The 18,703-nt window shown below is 52.6% G+C and overlaps 1 protein-coding gene across 1 annotated transcript in view; it reads right to left on the reverse strand.

The window, feature by feature from the left end:
* XPO7 (exportin 7) overlaps window positions 1–18,703 on the reverse strand; it is a 325,319-nt gene that overhangs the window by 117,990 nt on the left and 188,626 nt on the right. The gene's annotated exons all lie outside the window — the stretch shown is intronic.

An 18,703-nucleotide genomic window follows, 5' to 3' on the forward strand; every position in this document is an offset into this window, starting at 1 on the left:
CGGCGAGGTTTCCGCATCGGAGCATCCCGGAGGATGGACTCGCCGTCGGGAGGCTCTTCTGCATCTTTCAAGGGGACTCGCTCGAGCTCTTGACATTGTTATTGGCATTTTTCTTTCTTTTTTTTTTTTTTTCTTTCCTGTGGTCGGCGAGAGTTTTAAAATGGAAGAGAAAAGAAACTACTGTTCACACGTTGTGAGGTTGTCCTGATGTTTTCAATCTGTCACTTTGAGGGGGGAGATTTTTCTTTTTTTGTTTTTTTAAATCTTCGTCCAGTTGCATTTGGGTTGGGATGGGATCTGACCCATCGGTGGTCAGAAACATCTGTATGTTCCTCTCTGTTTTCTTTCTTTTATATATACATATATAGTGTATGTATATACCGTTCACCTATACTTACATATATGTATGTATATACATAACCATATACATCTACAGTGTGGCTTTTTTAATTTCCTTTTTTCCTTTATTTTTAAAAAAACCGCTCAAATGGCAACAACTTAAAAATGTATTATTGTATAGTTTATTTTTTTTAATAATGTCTATAATGGAAAAAAAAAAAAATAAACCAAGAACAACCAACCAAGGAACGAAGCAGCATCGAAAGCCGAGCTCTGCCGAGCATCCACCTGCGCCCGGGTGCGTGTCCGGCCAAGCATCCCCAGCCCGGGGGGGACGGGGGCCCTTCAGCTGCAGAAACGCAGGGATTTGGGTCAGTCTGAATATTTTGCGATGCTGCGAACAATTCCCTGACTGTTTTGCTCTGGGAGACAAGCAAACAAGCAAACATTTCAAAGGAGCTGACACGTTCCCGTGTGGCAGGGTTTGGGTTTTTTTATGTGCAATAACTTTGTTTTTGAAAATACCATCCCCTTTCCTTAATGTCCTTTTATTTTTTTTTTCCCCCAAGCAACCTGACAGCATTTAAAATCAAACTGAAACATTGAGATTTGGGTCACACAAAACATCAAGTTTCTCCAGTCAGAGGAAGATAATTTTTTTTTTTTTCCCCCTCCACTTTACTGCTCGTGCCAGGGAGCAGAAATGTCAACCCCCATCCAGCTCTGCCCGTGGAAAATGGGATGTCAGAGGCATCTTGGGGACCTGGGGATGCCAAAATCTGAGCTGAAGGATGGGCTGGGCTGTTTGCAGGGAGCTGGGCGCTGGTAGATAGGGGAGGGATGGATGTATATTCCCTTTTGCAGCATGGAAAAAGAAAACATGTTTGATGTGGAAGTTGGCGCGGGGAAAATAAACATGTCACGTCTCTCGCAGGAGTCGCGTTGCAAACCCAGGCTGCTCTTTACCATATTCTCTCCTCTAACAGCCAGGAAAATGACAGCTCTGAAAGAGCGAGCCAGATGTGCTGAGCGGTTTGGCACTGCAAAAATATCTAGGCATGGAGGGCGGTGTTTGAGGGGTTCTCCAGCCAACTTTGGGGTCCCTCGTGTGTGGGGTGAGCCGAAACCCGGGTGCTCCCAGCCGTCCTTCAGCTTCAGCTGTGGGTTCGAAGTTTCGGCAGAGGCGCATGGATGCCCTGAGCGTGTTTCTTTAGGAAAAGGGCTGTAAAATACAGTGGAGATTGCTTTTCTTGGTGGTAGTTTTATTTCCTTCTTCCCCGAGAAGGCTAGAAACACTTTTCCAAAGGGAGTATGAACTCCTTTGCTAGGAAAGGTCAGGGAGAAGTGTCTCCGTCCAGTAGCTGATGCCACGTCTGCTGCCCACCAGGTACCTGCATCCCATCCGCAGGAGATGTCCAGCCCACTCCCCAGACCTCCTTGGGTCTTCCAGCTAAGGAGGCATCAGCAGGAAGCAAAGAGCTTCAGATGAGCCAGAGTTAAGAGTTTCCCCCTTGCTCTCGCGGGTGTTTCGGCCGGGCCATGCCCTCCCCGAGCACCCGTGGCCATGCTGGCGGGGCGAGAGGCAGGGCAGTGCTTGGAGCTGCTGGCTGCAGCAGGGATAGGGAGCTGCCGTGCTGGGAGCACCCCAGATCCCAGCTGTACCCCCCCCGGCTGGGTCCTAGGCTCAGAGATTGTGCTGGAGCTGCTGAATATTCATACGTTCGGGGTGAAGGCATTAGCCGCGCTGATAAGCACGCCGCCTTCCTCCAGGTGCCTCGTACCTCAAGCTGCTGAAAGCAAAGCTCTTCAAGGTGGAAGTGCTGATCCTGGGGCTGGGGACGCCGAGTCTGAGATGCAAAATCCTGGCGAGTTATCCTCCCAAAGCCTTGCTAAGTCTTTCTCTCCAAACACAAAGCCTTTCCTGGAAGGAGGGCAAGGGGACGAGACGCTATCTGCGTGTGAAGCGGTGGAAGGAGGCTGTGGGAAATTGTTCTGGAGGATGCGGCGGAGCTAATGCGGCGTGCTAAATCGCTGCTTTTCCTGCTATGCGATGTATATGAGGATTTCATTTTGCATGGCGTTGTTTTGGGAACGAGCCTTTTCGAGGAGCAGCACAAATGGAGCCCTGTGGGTCTGGGGGTCTCCAGCCCCTCTCAGCCGGAGCCGAGCCTCATCTCGCCTGGATTTGGAGAGACCCCACAAGCTGGGGACCTTGTGCAGTCCCCCGGGGCTGCATCACAAACGGCAGCAGGGACAGTCCTGCTCCACACCCCTGCAACCCTCATCCATGCAAACCGTTGCAGTAGGGATGGGTCCTGCGTGCCGGACACGGGCGTGCGGGCAGCGGAGATGCTCTGGTGGGTTTTGGCTAGTTGCAGCTTCAGCGTGACAGAGGAACAGAAACCAGCCTGCAAAATCCACCGGTGGACACGGCCCCGAAAAGCTGTATGGACCTGGTGGCTTCCCGATGCCCCAGCTGAGCGCAGGGTCCAGCAGCTGTAGGACTTGCACCTACCCGGGGGGTGTAAAGCACGCGGGACCAGGACTGCCTGCAAACAGGGGATTTTCCTCCTCTTTTTCCTCTGCTAACCCAGATGCACAAGCAAGATGCTGCAAGGAGGTGTCTGCCGTGGCTTCCCAAATCCTGGGGAATATCCTAAGCCACTCATCCCACGGGCAGCGGTGTGCACTCACCCCTCCCTGCCCGATTCTGCGGTACCCCCTGCCTGTTCCCATCCTCTCTCCACAGCTCTCCTTTCGCTCTGACTTGCTCACAGAAAGGAGGAAAAAAAAAGGGATTAAGGGCAGTTTGTTTCTCTAAAAGCAAGTTTTCTGGTGCGCTGGTTTGAGGTTTGGTCACCCACGGTACAACCTGTTGGACTTTGGCCCATCTCTCACGGCAAGGGCAGCTGCAGTCGCATGGAAAGACTTTTCCAACATGAGAGGTGATGAAAAATAGATGGGATGGCACCTTTGCCCTCTATAATTAATTTGCTGTTGTCCTTCAGGCTTTAATAAGCACCCAAGCCAACGTGGTTGGGCAGGTGTCGCCTTCCTCTTCCCTCTTCTTAATCCCCCGTTAAATACCTTATCACCTTGGGGCACTCCTGACACCTCCAGGTTTCTCGTGAGCAGATACTTTTGCCTCATTAACTTTCCCGAGCTGCTTCGCTTCACAAGAAATACATTTTTTCCCCCCATTGTGTTGCATTTAATTTTAAAGGCATAAAAATAACCACTTGCCGACCACGGGGAGGTGAGCGGCGCTGCAGGTCGGGGACGTGCATGGAGCTGGGATGCTCAAGTTTAGAAACCTCTTGATCCTCAAGCCCGGAACTTCACTTGATGTTGTTCCAGCAAGGAGAGAAAAAAGAAAGGGGTGGACGTAGGAAACCGGTCCCTTTTGTTAAATAGGAGCAATTCCAATGAGGCACCAAACGTCTCCTCAAATCACCCATCATCTTATCTGGGATAATCTCTCCAGAGGAGGAAGTCAGCAGGAGGCTTGGTGAGGTGTCCGACAAGGAGAGGAAAGCAGAATTTATTTATTTTCTTATCTTTATTATTGTAAGTGAAGTTCTGGAGACTCTCACAGGTCTTGGGGCCCCGGATGACCCCGTGACAATTAAAGGATTGGGGGGAGCAGGATGCCACGCAGCAGGAAAACCAGGACCCTCAGCTTCAGTCTGGGAGAGCGGCTGGAGAGGTGCTTTGGGGGGTGGCTCTGCCCCACGAGCCATGTCCCAGCGCTGCCAGGGGTGGGGACACCAGGGAGGCAAAAGGCAACTTGGACTCATCCAGCTGCAGCCATTGTCCCCAAGCGCTGTCCCAGGAGAAGAAGGGCTCAGGGGGTGCCCAAGAAGACCCCAAAGCTCACGGGGACGGCTTGAAAACACAGAGGGGTCCTGCTTTACGTACCCGTATAAAAATGTGATTTTCTCATCAGCATGAGCGAGCTCTAAAACCTCCCCTATTAAAAAGAAAGTTTATTTCAGTGATAGCCCCTGATCTCGCCAGGCAATTAAGGAGGTGGCTAACGAGCCCGGGGTGGCAGCGGTGGTGTGGGGCTTTGCCCCAAGTGCTCTCAGCTGCAGCGTTTCCCCATGGAGAGCCGGGCTGTAGGATCGACCCCGTTTTTCTCAATTACCGCCCGAATGGCCTTGTTCCAGCAACAATTAGCAGCCTCCGAGGGACTCCTGTGTCCTGCATTACACTTTCCTAATATAATTACTGCAGTAAATGAACAATGAATTAAATCAAGGAGAAAGGCAGGGGAAGACACTAGTTGTGTGCTGCTGCTAAGGGTCACAGCTCTGTCTCTCTGGAGGTAGGCAATCTTCCTGCCTTGCTCAAGGCTTTTCTTCTTTGAGTTGACTTCTTTGGGGAAGGGATGTCAGCAGGGATGGTGAGGAAACTCCCAGCTCCAGCGTGAAAAGGTGCAGGTAGGCACCCAGGTAAGTCCCTGCAGCATCACCCTGCTGCTGTGCAGGTGCAGCACGAGCTGCTCCAGAGACGGCAGAGCTGCTCAAGGGATGCAGCAGCCTCTGTGCAGAGAGATGCTTTCCAAATGTGTGTTATGATCAGAAACAAAATCCACAGCTGGAGCCGCCCATTGCGGGGCAGAGAGCAGGGGCAGAGCTGGTGGCTCTGAGCTGGCGGCGGATGAAGGGGTACACAGCACCTCTGCTGTGAGACCTTATGGAAGTGGAAGGTGGTTTTTATTTTAAAGCAGATTTCACTCACTCATAGCCAGGCACTCTCACAGCGAGGCACCATCCCAGTCCCTTTGCCGTGCTGGTACCCAGACAGCCCCACTGGAGCCAGAAAGAGGGGAGTGCTCCCTTCCCTTGGGCTGCAGCTTTGCAAGAGCAAAGGGGCTTTGGAAGAGCAATGTGGAGCCTCTTCCCCCTCAAATCTCCCTAGCGTTCTTGCTCGTGTTTGCTTTCCTGCTCAGAACAGATGCCCTCTGTATTTACTGAGGGTCTCCGTGCCCGGCACGGAGCGTGGGACATGGCAAGGCTCTGCCATGAGGATGCTCTTCCGCTTTTGCTGTTGAGGGGTGGGCAAAGCTGGAGAAAGGGGACTTTAATGTATGTTCTGCTCGAGGTGGAGCTGGATGCTCGCTCTGCCTCGCTTGCTGCATCAGGGCAGCAGCGGCTTTGAGTCCCTCCTGCGGTGCCCTGCCTGGGCAGAGCAACCCTGGGCTGCCCGGCGCTGGTGGGCTCGGGACGGGGAGGCGAGGGCTGTGCCTATGTGGGGATGGGGCTGAAAGGGTCCCTTCATCAGCGCTGGAAAAATCTCCTCTGTGGAAACTGGCCACGGGGAGGGAAAACGTCGAGGAGGCTGCTGGTGTCCTCCTGGCTGAGGAAGATGCTTGGAAACTCTGGACTGATGACAGCAGCCGCTTCTGCTTGCTGGGAGCACCGACCAGTCACCGTGCACACGCAGGCTGCCAGCAAGCAAACCACCGCTTCCCCTTGTGCAAATTTAAGCGCCAGTCCGCAACAGCCTGGCAAGAGCTCCGGGTTTCCTTTTTCCTGGTGCAGGAAAGCTCCCGGTCAGAGCAGAGGTCCCCGTGCTGGCCCCTCGTGTGGGCTCGCTCTGCCTGCTGACAGGCAGCTCCCAAACCGAGCCCAGGTTTGGGGAGATCTCATCCCGCTGCCCGGGTGCAGGAGTTGTCCAAGCTGGGCTTGAAAACAGCCGGGCTGGGCTCGCTCCACTTTCCTGGCGTTCCCGTCCCCTTTCCACTTGGGTGGCTAATAACTCGCCTCCAACGCACGCTCCTCCAACCACAAACTAACCCCTGATACTTTCTCCAACATATTCCGAGCACATTAATTACAGGAAAGAAAAATGCCTGTGCTTCCAGTTACTGCATAGTAGTGAAAAATGACTGAGTGTAAAACATGTCTGCTAGATAATTAACTTCATAGATAATTTCTTCTTCATTTTGACTCAATTACTTCCTTGATATGAGAAAGTGCTGAAAACACTATTTTTTTTTTTGATGTTGCATAAAACAATAATTGAAGAAAACCACTAAATCTTTCCCAGAGAGAGCCTCCCCTTCCTTAGATAAAGGAGCCAGGGAATAAATTGTATTTAATTCTTGCTCTAGGGTTACAGGGTATAGCTTGGCACTTACGCTCCTGTGCATTGCATCTTGGTAGGGGGGGAAAATAGTGCTCTGTGTTTCTTAGCGAGCCTGGCAAAGCCAGGGTGCAAACGTCATGGCTATTGCCTGGAGGCAACGCTGTCCTGGCAAAGCAGGGTTTGCTCTGAACGGCAGCACAAGAAACATCTGCGCTGTGAAATGCAGGGTTTGTGCTGGCTTGTTTGCAACTTCTGGGGAGCAAGGTGAGCTTAAATGAAGAGTTGGTGTCTACGAGCATCAGCGTGCGAGGGCTGCTCCTGCGTTTCACCCGGGCCTGGCACCCAGCACCCAATGCGTCGCCCTTTGCAACGGCTCCTCCGACTCTGCCCCCCAGCGCTCCTGCGGGAGCGGTGTCAACGTTGCCACAAATCGTCTAATTATAACAGATTAATCCATTAGGATTTCCTCCTCTGTTTACTGGATGGAAGTCTCCATTTCACAGCTGTGCCTCGCATCCAACCAGCTAGCAGGCGATTTAAATGTAGAAAGCAATTTAACCTAGTTGGAGACCAAAGGATCTTGCTTAATGTTGTGCATAAATTTCCAAGCTCTTTGCTCCCGGCCATCAAAGGAGCAGCCAACTGCTCTGTGCCCCCAGACACCCGGGAAGCAGCGAGGGACACTCGGGGACAGGGCAGGGGCAGAGGGGACGGGAAGCTTGTGCCCGCTCATGATTTCACCTTCAGCATCTCGGCTTGCTGGGTGTTTTTTTTTCCTTTTCCTCCCTGGGGTACTCACCTATTGCTGCCATAAATCGAGCTCAGCGTTGGCATGAGGTCTGTTTGAGGCGGCTTTCTGCAGACCGGCTTTTTAAGCAGTGAAAAACTCTCTGTGCTCCTTGCAGGAAATGCCAACCGGTGGGAGTGTTAAGAAAAAAAAAAAAGAGAAGAAAAAGTGTTTTCAAAGACATTTTTAAAAATAGCTTCCGTTTGTACCAAAAATGTGAATGTACAAAACCAAGGTACCATCCAACTTGGGGGAAAAAAGCACTTTCTAGAAAATTGGTTTTAATAACTTTCTATGAAGAGCCATCGTTCACTGGAGTGGTTTGTGGGAGGAACAGCGAGGTCTTGGCGGTCTGGGGGTCCCTGCTGGGAGGGCAGCACCGGGCAGCTCCGAGTCCTGCAAAAGCAGGTAATGGGGGTAAAAGAGGGTGGAGGAGAGGGGTGCAAGGCTTTCCAGCCACTTGAGATTTAAAAGGAAACATCTCTGATGCTTCATCTCCTTCTCTCCCAAGATCAGTAACTTTGCGGGACAGACCAAACCTTCCACGGGAGAAGAGGAGATTGAAACCCCAGTAAAAGTGCCCTTCTGGTGACTTTATTGAAAGAACAAACCTCTCGTCTTCCATCAGGAAAAATTGCAACCACCAAAGCTCTTTTGTTTAACCTTTGGCCTTGGGAAGAAATGTATGGACATGAGAAGAAGCTCCTGGGCTTTACACAGGGTTCTATAAAGCAAATTATGAAATGCACTTGTAATAATTCTCTGACAGCTGTGATATACGGCGTGTTACCCCGGGGTGTTAGGTGGGACAACTGGCAGGCTCGTTCAGTAAAGGAATTCGTGTGGTTTAGCTGGTGTATTTTAAAGGGCTGTAAAATTTGGGAAAACTCTTTAAAGCCTGTGCAGTAAGTGGCTGCAAGGTTTTGCTGTTAGGGCCAAAGCCAGGGCAAGGCACGTGCGGGAGCAATGCTGCTCAGCGCCTGCCGGGCTCCCTCCCGCCCGGCCCAGTCCTCGTGAATTATTCCTCGATGCCTGCTCGAGTGCTGCATCTTTGCATACCTTAATTAGACTCAGTGGGTAAAATAAAACCGAGCGCAGGCTCTTCTAATTCCCTGTCTGTATATTCATTATAGAAGCAGCAGCAACTGGGATGTCAAGGAGGATTAAGTAGAGAGCTGGGAAGTCACAGGTGGTTGCAGCACGAATTGCAAACCCTCCTTGCGTGCATGGTGAAGCTGTCGATGGACCTTGCTGGAGCAAAAACCGCCTGCCCCTAAAAGCATCATCCGTGCTCGCCATCGCCTCTCCTTGCAGGAGCAGGGGCTGCTTTGCTTTCTGGTGCTCCCAAGAAGGGAAAACCCCCAGCTGGCAGTGAACTGGTTAAGGTGTCTTGGTTGCAGCCCTGTTTTGCTCGGATGCTGATAAATGGGGCCGGTGCTCCAGCCCCAGAAATCCCCGTTCCCAGACCTCGCTGCATAAAGGCAGCATTTTGCAGAGCATCCGTCCCCCGGCTTGTTGTGCAGACGAGGGGGCCGATCCCCCGAGGGGGCACGGGAGGAACAAGGGCTTCGCTGTTTCCTTCAGGCTCTGCGGCCTCAGGGTCCTTTCAGTGACCTTGCACGGTCATTTTTGGAGAAAATCAAGCGTGTGGGGAAGGGGGAGGCACGGGGCTGGTAAGCCTTAGCATTTCCCACCCAGGTCTGCTCTGGCTCCCAAACCCTCCCTGTGCCTGGACGATGCTGGGGGGCACCACGGGGGTACCCGCGGGTACCCAGGGAGATGTCGGTGCATGCGCGTCGCTCACCCTACCTAACCCAACCGCCGGCCGAGCTTTTTAGGAAGCAAACCCGCAGCTCGCCCCGGCAGGACGGGTGTCTGGAAGCCATCACGCGCGCCCAAGGGTGAGCCAGGGCCCGGCTGCACCGCGCCGGCCCCGGCAGCGCGGAGGTGTCCCTGCGAGCCGGCCGCGCCGTGAGGCAGCGGGCTTGGCCGGCGGTATTTAATTAGCTGCCGAGCATGACGCTTGTTTTAATTCCGTGCGTTCGGAGACGTGTGTTGCTGCCCACACACACCAGTTGCCATAACAACTTTAATTTGTTTTGTAGCCTCCGCTCTGATGGATTTGGGGATTTTTGTTTGTTTGTTAATCTCTCTTCCTTCCCTCCTTTCTCCTCCATTCCCTCTTTCATTCCTTCTTTCTAATTGCACTCGCTCCCCCTCTGTTTCCCTGCGTTAATAAGAGGCAAAGAGTCATTGTGCGGGTCCTCAACCCCCCGCCGGGCATCCGCAGCCCCCTGCCTCCGTGCTGGCAGGACGCAGCAGCCGTCATTTCTCCCAAGCGATCCCAGTGCAATAGTAGGGGCGAAGCCATTGCCTTCCCAAATTACCGTTCTGCTCCTGAAACACGAAGAGATGCATGGCTTCCCCTTCGCCCACCACCCTGTCCTGCAGGCACTGGGTTAAAAACCGTGAATAAACCCTCTCGGAAGGCAAGGCGGTAGTGTCGGGACCTCAGAGGGATTGCTTGGATCGTTTTAAAGGGATTGACTAGAGAGAGGAGTAAACGCAAAGCACAAGAGGGAGAGCCCTGCCTCTACGTGCACGGGTGGGAAGCTTGGAAAGGCCCCCCCTGCTTTTGGCAGGGCTTTGGGGTCCCCCCAGCACCCCGAGGGGTCTGTGTGCCATGGGGGGCTGGAAGCCAGGGACCTCTGCCGCCAGCCTCTGCCTTTGCACTGAAATGCACGGCATTTCAAGGTGACAGCTCTGTGGCAGCTCCAGGAAGATGCTGAGACGGATCAGTTGGTGCCACCAGGTCTTTCCTTCGTAGAGGAGAACTCATAGGATCGGGATGTCTGGTCCTTACCCTTTCCCTTCCTTAAGCTCCCTCTCCTGCTTCTGCCTCCAGGGTCGGACCCTGTCCTGCCTCCTCCAGCATCGCTTCCAAACCCTGCCATGCTGCAGCTGGAGAACGTGACGTGAAGCTGCTTCTGTTCAGCCTGGGGACTTGGTTTTGTTTCCGCTGTGCTCTGGGGTTTCTCGGGAGGGATGGAAGGGCTGCGACTTATTATACTTGCATCAGCACAAAACGATGAAAAAAAACCCGCAGCGCTGGCCAAACAGGGCAAAAAGCAGCAGAAAAAGGAAAACCAGAGTTATCTGCAGCTCCTCTAGATCCAGCAGCAGCAGATGCACTGGGGGCGTGCGGAGGCTGGTCGGGCGGCGGGGAGGTGCTGGGAAAGGGGTGACCTGGAGGAAGAAGAGCTGAGCGGGGAGGAAGGTCAGGCTCTCGGCCGGCACAACCTGAGGCCAGGGCTGTCACGCTGACTTACAGCAGCTGCCAGCCGGCTCTGTGGCCCCTGGCTCCCGCTCCTCAGCCATGCGGGCTCTGCCTCGCTGTGCGGGTGGGTGCAGCCTGGTCCCCCCCCGGTCCCGTTGGGGTGACTTTCTGCAAAGGGACTGGGCTGGGAGTGCAAACCAGGGAGCGCTTGCGGTGGCTGGGGTGCAGGGAGAGCATCGTGTGCACAGACATCCACGGCCCGAGAGGCTTCCGCTCCGTGAAGGATTAATTTGCACAGGAATAGGTTTGCAGCGGAACTGACATTAATAACAGGCTGAGTTAGAGCCCTGCTGCGGAGCGGGATGTTAATGACGCTGTGCAGAGATGGAAGGGGACTGTTATCGAAAATGATCTCCGGGCTGTTGGTTTTTGCTGAACCTTGGAGTTAGTTTGGGAGGAGGCGAGCCCGTCCCCAGCCGCTGCAGCACGGGCTGCTGCCGCCCCAGCCCCGCTGCGCTGTGGGGCGGCTCGGCCACCCAGCCCCCCGGACAGGATCCAGGCCTGTGGCCCTGTGGTGGGACGAACCCTGCCTTTCGATCGCTGGATGAGCCGGCAGCACTTGGAAAATCACGGCAGTGGTCCCAAGCAGTGTGTCTGCTCATCCCGCTGGGCTTTACATGTGGGACAGGGAAGGGCGACCACAGGCAGATGATGCTTGGGGGTTTGAGATGTGTCTGCGCTGGCCTTCGGTCGGCCCTGTGCATGAAGGGGATGCAGCGGAAGAGGGAATGCAGCGGAAGAGGGAATGCAGCGAAGAAGGTGATGCAGCTGGAGGGGGATGCAGCTGGAGGGGGATGCAGCTGGAGAGGGAATGCAGCGAAGAAGGTGATGCAGCGAAGAAGGTGATGCAGCGAAGAAGGTGATGCAGCGGAAGTGGGATGCAGCTGGAGGGGGATGCAGCTGGAGAGGGATGCAGCGGCAACACTCTTGGTAGCTGCAGTTTTACGGCTTCCCATAAACAGTCCCCTCCATCTCTCTCTCCATTTTTAATTACCTAGAAAATAACCTCCATTCAATTTACAGCTCGTTTGAAGCTATGAGCAAGGGCCTATAAATACTTGATGTGTTTAGAAGTGGCACCAACTGTCCAGGGCTTTTTTTCTTTTCTAGGAGTTGCTTTTGTTTTCACGCATTTCCCCCCCATCTTTCCTTCTTTCTGCTCCCCCCACCCATAACCTCCCGTGAAGAAAACAGCGGGTGGTAAAAGACAGCTCACTGCTGGCAAAGGGTTCAACCCCCAGATTTTCTTAGGGGTGGCGGACCAGACCCGGCGTTTAGGGCAGCTTCTCCTCTAACAAGGGCACTTAAGAGGAGCAGCTTCCCAAGCATCCCTGAGCCCTCTGGCCCTTGCCTCTTCCCGGGAGGAGCTGGGTTAAGATCTGCTCCCCAGCCCGAGCTCCCAGCCTGGGTTACAGGAGGTTTTGCTAGAAAAAGGTGATTGCACGCCAGGATTTCCGCCTCCTAATTGTGGCTGAGCGTAGGAGCGGGTGGTTAGAGCAGAATTCAGCCTGAAAGTCTGCCCTGCCCTACTTAAAAGTTAAAAAAAACCCCAAACCAACTAATAGTTGTTGCAGTTAAGAGGAATAACGGGCAATTTCTGTCGATGCTGTAATTTCAACTGCTAAGATCGCAGCAGAAGCTGTGCGTTGCTTTGCCTTCCCTCTGCAAAAGAAAACTTCTCCCGTTTTCTGAAGTCCTGACAGTTGCCCCGAATCCCTGATGTTATGCAAGCAAGCGACTTCTACTCCCAGATTTTTGTGGGTTTACGCAGAACGTATTTTGGTTGCGTGTATTAGTCACTACAACACATATTTTATTGTAACATAATAGATATATTTACTGTACGACGAGTGACAGCATTTATTAATTATGCACAAGCGGGCCTAGAAAACGGATTTGTTTGCTTTGATGTCTAATGCGGCAGAGTTTTTTCTGCTTGTTAAACTTAATCAAAAGCAATCAAAATACACTCCCATAAATTATAGCAAATTATTTTCAAACAAAAGGGAAAAACGTTAGGTAGCACAAATGGAAATAAAATTAAAAAAGAATAAGCGAGATAGGAGTCAGGCTAATTTAAATACTGAATTTGGTTGCAGTTTTTCCTTTCCTCTGGATGGATGGATCAGGAATAGAAAAGGTGCAGAAATGGGGTCTGAGGGGCTCAGGGCTTCGGTTTCCCCCTGAAAAGCCGTGTTGGCACAGCCAAAAAAATAACGGGGACCATGATGCTCGACACGGGCTGGATGTTTGATTGCACGTGGGGGCCGATGCGCGGGGGTGCCTGCAGGATCAGGGCTGCGGCACCGTCCCCGTCCCTGCAGCCCTCGGCGGCCTCAGCATCCCTGCGAGCATCCCGTCTCCAAAGCGCCCCGTGGTCCCTCATTTACCCTCTCCATCTGAGCACAAACCAAGCCGCCTCTCTCTTCTCCTCTCCTTTCTCGTCCTGCCAAGTGCTTGGAATGTTTAGTACATCCTTAATTAAAAGGCGAGGAGCTAATCTATTCCTGTCAATTGGCGGTTGGTGCTAAAGGACGTTCCCCCGTGTACGGGCACCTTCTCCTGCGCACGTGCACTGCCGGCACACGCCGTCAGCGTGAGCACGCCGGGCTCTATTTACATAATGCTATTGACATTTTGAGGGTGAAATTATGTATTCTGCTTTAATTCACTGTTAAATTAAATTATGAATGTTTGGAACGTAGTAATTTCTTTTGTTCTAGGAACAGATTGTTTTATATATCTGCCTATATTACCAAGTTATTAATTTAATGATTTCATAATAGCGGTTCATTCCTTTGGGTAATATAAAGCGAAAAGTGTGCTCGGTGCACAGCTTAGGCTGACTTCCTTGTCCCTACACAGATTGCAGGGGGTTAGGAAGAAAGATGTTGAGTTTGGCAGAGCGTTTAGGAGGTTGCAGAGCGGGACGAGGGGCTCTGCTTGTGTCTCCCACTCCTTGGCCGGTGCTGCCGGGGATGCGGGATGCCGGACAGCCTCCGCGTTCTCGGGGTGGCCCCGACAGGGATGGGGCACGAACGCAGCGGGGGCTGCTCAGCAGCCGGAGGGTTGCGTCCCTCCTCTGCACCCTGGGGGTTGGGTTTTTCCACGGGCTCAGCTCCCAGCCATGTGCTCAGGGCCAGGCTCTTTCTTTTCCTGGAAAGCCACGTGCCCGGACGGATGCGCTCAGAGCAGCACCTTGCCTGAGGACTTCAGCTCACCCAGATGCTGAGCTGCTTACATTAACAGCACCCTCGAGGTGCGAGTAGGGCTCGCCGGGATGCTGGTGTTGCATGGGGAGAGGAGGGAGGTGCACGCCCCGTCCCCATCCCTGTCCCCGTCCCCCTCTGCTCCTCCTGAGCCCCATGGCGTTGGCACCAGCCACCTGCAGACCCATGCAATACCGGGATCGCCCCGAATCTGGCTGCGTTTCTGCTTTTCCAAAACTTTAAGGACTCTGCTCAGCTGCCTCTTTTCATTGCTAAAAAGTCTAACGAGCTCTGCAAACGTCAGAGCTGACACCGAGTCCATCGGAGCATCCCTGCCAGCCCTCCGGGTCTGGTACCAAACCTGGTGACGTTTCAGTGCGGTGCATTTAAGGCCTGAGCTCCTGGAGCCAAGTGACTTCACAGGCTCTTGTATATATATTTATATATATTTATCCTTTTATCCTCCCTGGCACCACCCGCTGTAGTGCGGGGAAAATCTGGGAAAATTTGTCCACCTACATGCTCAGAAATCAAGGAACAACATCAGAAGCAGCGCCTGCGATTTGTTCTCTAAAAATGGGACTTAGATAAGAGACATGACGTGGGGCCGGGGACCGAGGAGTGGGCTGCCTGGTGACGCGTGTGGATTTTAACATCGCAGAAAAAATGGAGCGGAGTCATCATTTAAAGCTGATCCTGGCTTGCTGTGGCCGGGGAGCACTTGGGCAGGAGGGAGCGCGGGAGGGTCAGGCTCCTTGCATCCCCATCCCCAGCTCCATTTCCCATCCCTAACACTCATTTGCTTTCCCAAACACACGGGACCCTCCCTGCTCCCCGAGTTTCCTGGGGGCCGGTGCTGGTCCCTGCCTGGCTGGCTGCCTGTGCACCGTATAAACAGCAAAGCAATGAGTAAATCCATGACCCGGTGATGAAGCGCAGAGAATTGCTGAGCCCTGAACAATCCCTGCCCGGCCCCGCCAAGACTCCCAAGTAATTTCCATCCTAATCCACGCTGCTTGACTTCTAAGAAGGTAATGGCTCCTACGGCACTTCCTTGTCCTTTAGCTGAACAATTTATGGCTTCTGCTCCGGCTGCCTTGCACTCCCGAAAAGCCTGAGCAGGGGGAAGCCTTCGCGTTATTGCACTTTTGCACGATTGCATGACTGTACCATTGCACGATCGCACTAGTGCGTGACTGCCTTGCCCTGGGCGCTTGTCCCAGAACAGCCGTTCAGGTCATTACCGGGTGCTAACGATGCTAAGGGCAGGAATTTAAGAGGGCTGGGGAGCCCTGGTAGATGGGTGGGTCTGCAAAGGGTTGAGTTGGCAACTTGGATCAGCTGGGGAGCAGGATGGAGCACTGTTAAAGCAGGTCTCTGCTGCTGGGGGGATTTTCTCCAGGTGCCCACCAGCCTTCCTCAGCCGAGTCCTCCTCAAGCAAGAGCACACCAGGCTTAGTGGACCCGCTCCTTTTCTGAACCACCTTGTTTGCTTGGATTTGTTGGGATTTTTATTCCCCAATTCTAAATGGTAAACATATGCTGCAAGAAGGCAAAATTCAGGTTTCAGCTCCCCAGGTCACCGAGGTCTCACTGTGTGCGTTACAAGCAAATCCATCGATGCAGCAGGCAGAACCGGAGGAATCCTGGAGAGCAAACCAGCCCCGAGAGGTGTCACGAGTCACCCACCGGCATCGCACCGCAGACGCGGCAGCGCTGCAAACTGTACTCTGGGAGTACAGTGAGCTGAATGCGTTAAACTTTTAGAGGTGGATTTACGGGTGAGACATCAGCGAGCCCCGGTGACTCTGTACGTGTTGTATCTCTTTGTCCCGGAGACCACACAAATTAACGGTGCCGTGAGCTGGATGCTCCAGGCCGGCAGGACGTGAGCGAGTCTGCACAGCCCGGACGAGGAGGGGCGAGTCCTTCGCTCCTGCTATCTGCAGTGCAAAACAAAACTGGTTTTTAGGACTCCTGGGTGAGTGTTGGAGGGGCAAGTGTTGTGCGTTGTGTTGGAGTTCAAGCCTCAAAAGGGACCATGAAATAATCTGGAAATAATCAGTTCTGGCTGCTGTATGTGTCCTACGCCTTCCTATTTCACCCAGTTACCCTTGCATAGCAAGCAGAGGTGGGTGCTGGGCTGACCTCTACCCAGAGAGGGACGTGGCCTGGATTTGAAGCCATTAAAAACTGCAGAAATCATCACTTTTGCTGGCATCTGCTCCAATGGTTAATCAGCCTTGCTGTTAAAACATGTGCCTTATTTTTCCAGTGGGAAGCTGCAGCCAGACACGATCAACTCCTGCCTCTTGTTATGTCTTTCTTCACTAGATTAAAGATACTTTAGTAGCCTGTATTTTCTCCCAGGAAGGTACTTACTCATGGCAATCAAGTCACCTCTGTTGTCCTTTTGATAAACTAAGCAGCTTGAGCTCTTTAAGCTCCTTCCTCTGCAGAATTGTTTCCAGCTCTTGCGAGACCTGTCTGCGCATCCTTCCTGCAGCCCTTTGGGCTTCCCTGCTCTGCCCAAGGGTCTCCATTCCCAGGTGACGTTGCATAGAAATATCCATCCACGGGACAGCCCAGGGTGCCGGCGCGATGCTAAGCAAGTCAGGGAGCAGATGGGGTTTGGTGGGGATGCCTCTGATCTCTGTAGCACCAGCCGCTGCCTGTCCCAGCACCGCTGTCCCCTCCGGCTCCTTTGAATTGCCTTTAAGAACAGTAGAAGAAACAGTGAAGCAGAAAAGAAGCGACGTCAGTGAGTGATAGTGAAATGAATTGATGCCGCTCGCAATGTAAAGATGGGCTTTTTTTCCCGATGTCTCTCCTGCTGCTGCCTTGCACGGTCTGTCTCGTATCATCTTTCCTGGCTCCGTGACGTTTTTCCAACCTCCAAGTGTGATATCCAAGGGAGGGGTGAAGCTTTTCTGCCTCCCTTCCAGCCATGGGGGAGAAAATGCTGGTTTTCCCCTAAGCAGGAGGTGTTTCCTCGCTGCTCCAGGCTGGCATAGCTGCCTGGGCTCGGGAAACACGTGCACAGGCACTGGAAAATGGGGAGAAGAGGCTGGAGGTGGGAAGGAAAGCCCCAAAATGGGGGCGGGGGGGGGGGGCTGCATTAGGAAGCAGCCCCTGCATGCATCCAGCTCCCATAGGGGTTTCATGTTTGCACATACATGGGGTCAATGCATTGCAATACGGGCTTGTCAGGGTGTACATCAGCAGCGCTAGTTACTGCCCACTCCCAGAGCTCTGGGTGATTGCAGTTAAGGGGAGAAGTACTGCAAAATTGCTTAAAAATGGGAACAACCTGTTAATCTGTGTCTGGCCCTGATGGCACCGGTTGCCTTACAAATACGCAGCAAGGAAGCATCCGAAATCAAAGCTCTCGTGTTCTAATTCTCCTTACTGTGGCTCACACCATGCAAAATACCCTGGATACAGAGCTGGATAAATGAGGCAATTCAAACATTAGAATATTTGCAAAGTGGTGCTCTCCAGCAAGAGACACTTGAAATAATCTGTTTAGGCATCGGGTGAATTTGCTCCTACCAAAGGGCCGTCATCGGTGTCAAAGGCACTTAGTGTCAGGCCGGCGGAGTACCTACTTCTCGTTAGCTACCCAACGCCCAACAGTAAACACATTTTGCTGTTTTGCCATCTTAAGAAGAGGAAAAAAAACCCTTTCTGACAGCTTGGTTAACCTGTCCCCCATCCCTTTCTCACTTGTAAGTGCTGAAGTTCTCAGCTAAGGGCAGCTGTGAAGAGCCAAAAGGGAGGAAGAAGGGGGAGAAAAAAAAAAAAGTGTTGGATATCTATTTTTTCATGCTGTCTAAAAATACCGAGTCTCACACGTTCTGCCTTCTCCCTTGTAATTAAAAGGCTGGTTGCATGCTGCTGCAAAGGGTAACCCTAATTAGAAGGTGTCAAAGGAGGGAGAGGAGCTGAGGGCTCAGCCACCCGGGTCCTGAGCTCGCCTTTGCACTCTGTTTTTATGGATGCAACAAATCCTGCTGGGGGGAAAAAGTTAATTTCTCTTAAATAATGAAAACATTATTTTAGTTTTCAGCCTGGGAAATGTAGAAGGAAATGTCTCGTGGGGTATTGAAAAAAAAACCAGAAGAAGAAGAAATGCTTAGGACTAAGCAGCTCTTGAAGGAAGCTCGTCTCCATTGACGTCTGGAGGGGAATTGCTCCTGTGTCACTGCGAGGGGGACGGGGCGGGCGATGTTCAGTGGGGATCCGTTTGCCAAGGGTGCCGTGATGGAATCATTTCGGTTTTTATGCCAAACCCCTGGATTTTCAACACGTTTTTCATGACTTGTGAATAAATGTGGGGGCTTGCAGTTGACAAGCGGTTGAACTGGCACAGCTGGGACAGAGCGCAGGCTGTACGTCGTGAGCAGAAACTTCTCATTGCAAAGAAAATACATTAAAACTTGGGGAAACGTGTTGTTTCTTTCCATCTTATAAGCATAGGGCAAAGATACTGGGATGGACAGATTATTCAGGTGATATCGCCTCTGTTGCATGGAGTCAGGCGAGAGAGTTTCCCTCTTCCCACTGCTACTTCAAAGCTCTTTTTTGGGGAACTTTAGCAGCAAAGCCATGCTCCAAACAGCTTTTTTTGTGCCTTTCCCAGGGACCAGCCCTCATGCCTGCACCGACAAGCCACGGTCCTGCCACTGGCACAGGGGCCGGGTGCTTGCGTGTCCCCTCTCTGCCAGGGACTCGGTGCCAATGACGCAGCCGCTTCCTTACGCAGCACCAGCGCGGAGGAAAAGACCCAAAACAAAGCCGAGGCTCATCAGCTAATTGCAGTTTAAAAGCAAATAATTGCATGAGTCAAAGTGCTTTACTAAATTAAGTCATTCTACAGGGGCTGGGGATTTTTATTTATTTATTTATTTTTTCCCCTGAAAACCAAAGCTGTGATGA

Source organism: Ciconia boyciana, chromosome 25 (genome assembly GCF_034638445.1).
Source record: "Ciconia boyciana chromosome 25, ASM3463844v1, whole genome shotgun sequence".
NCBI classification, from domain to species: Eukaryota; Metazoa; Chordata; class Aves; order Ciconiiformes; family Ciconiidae; genus Ciconia; species Ciconia boyciana.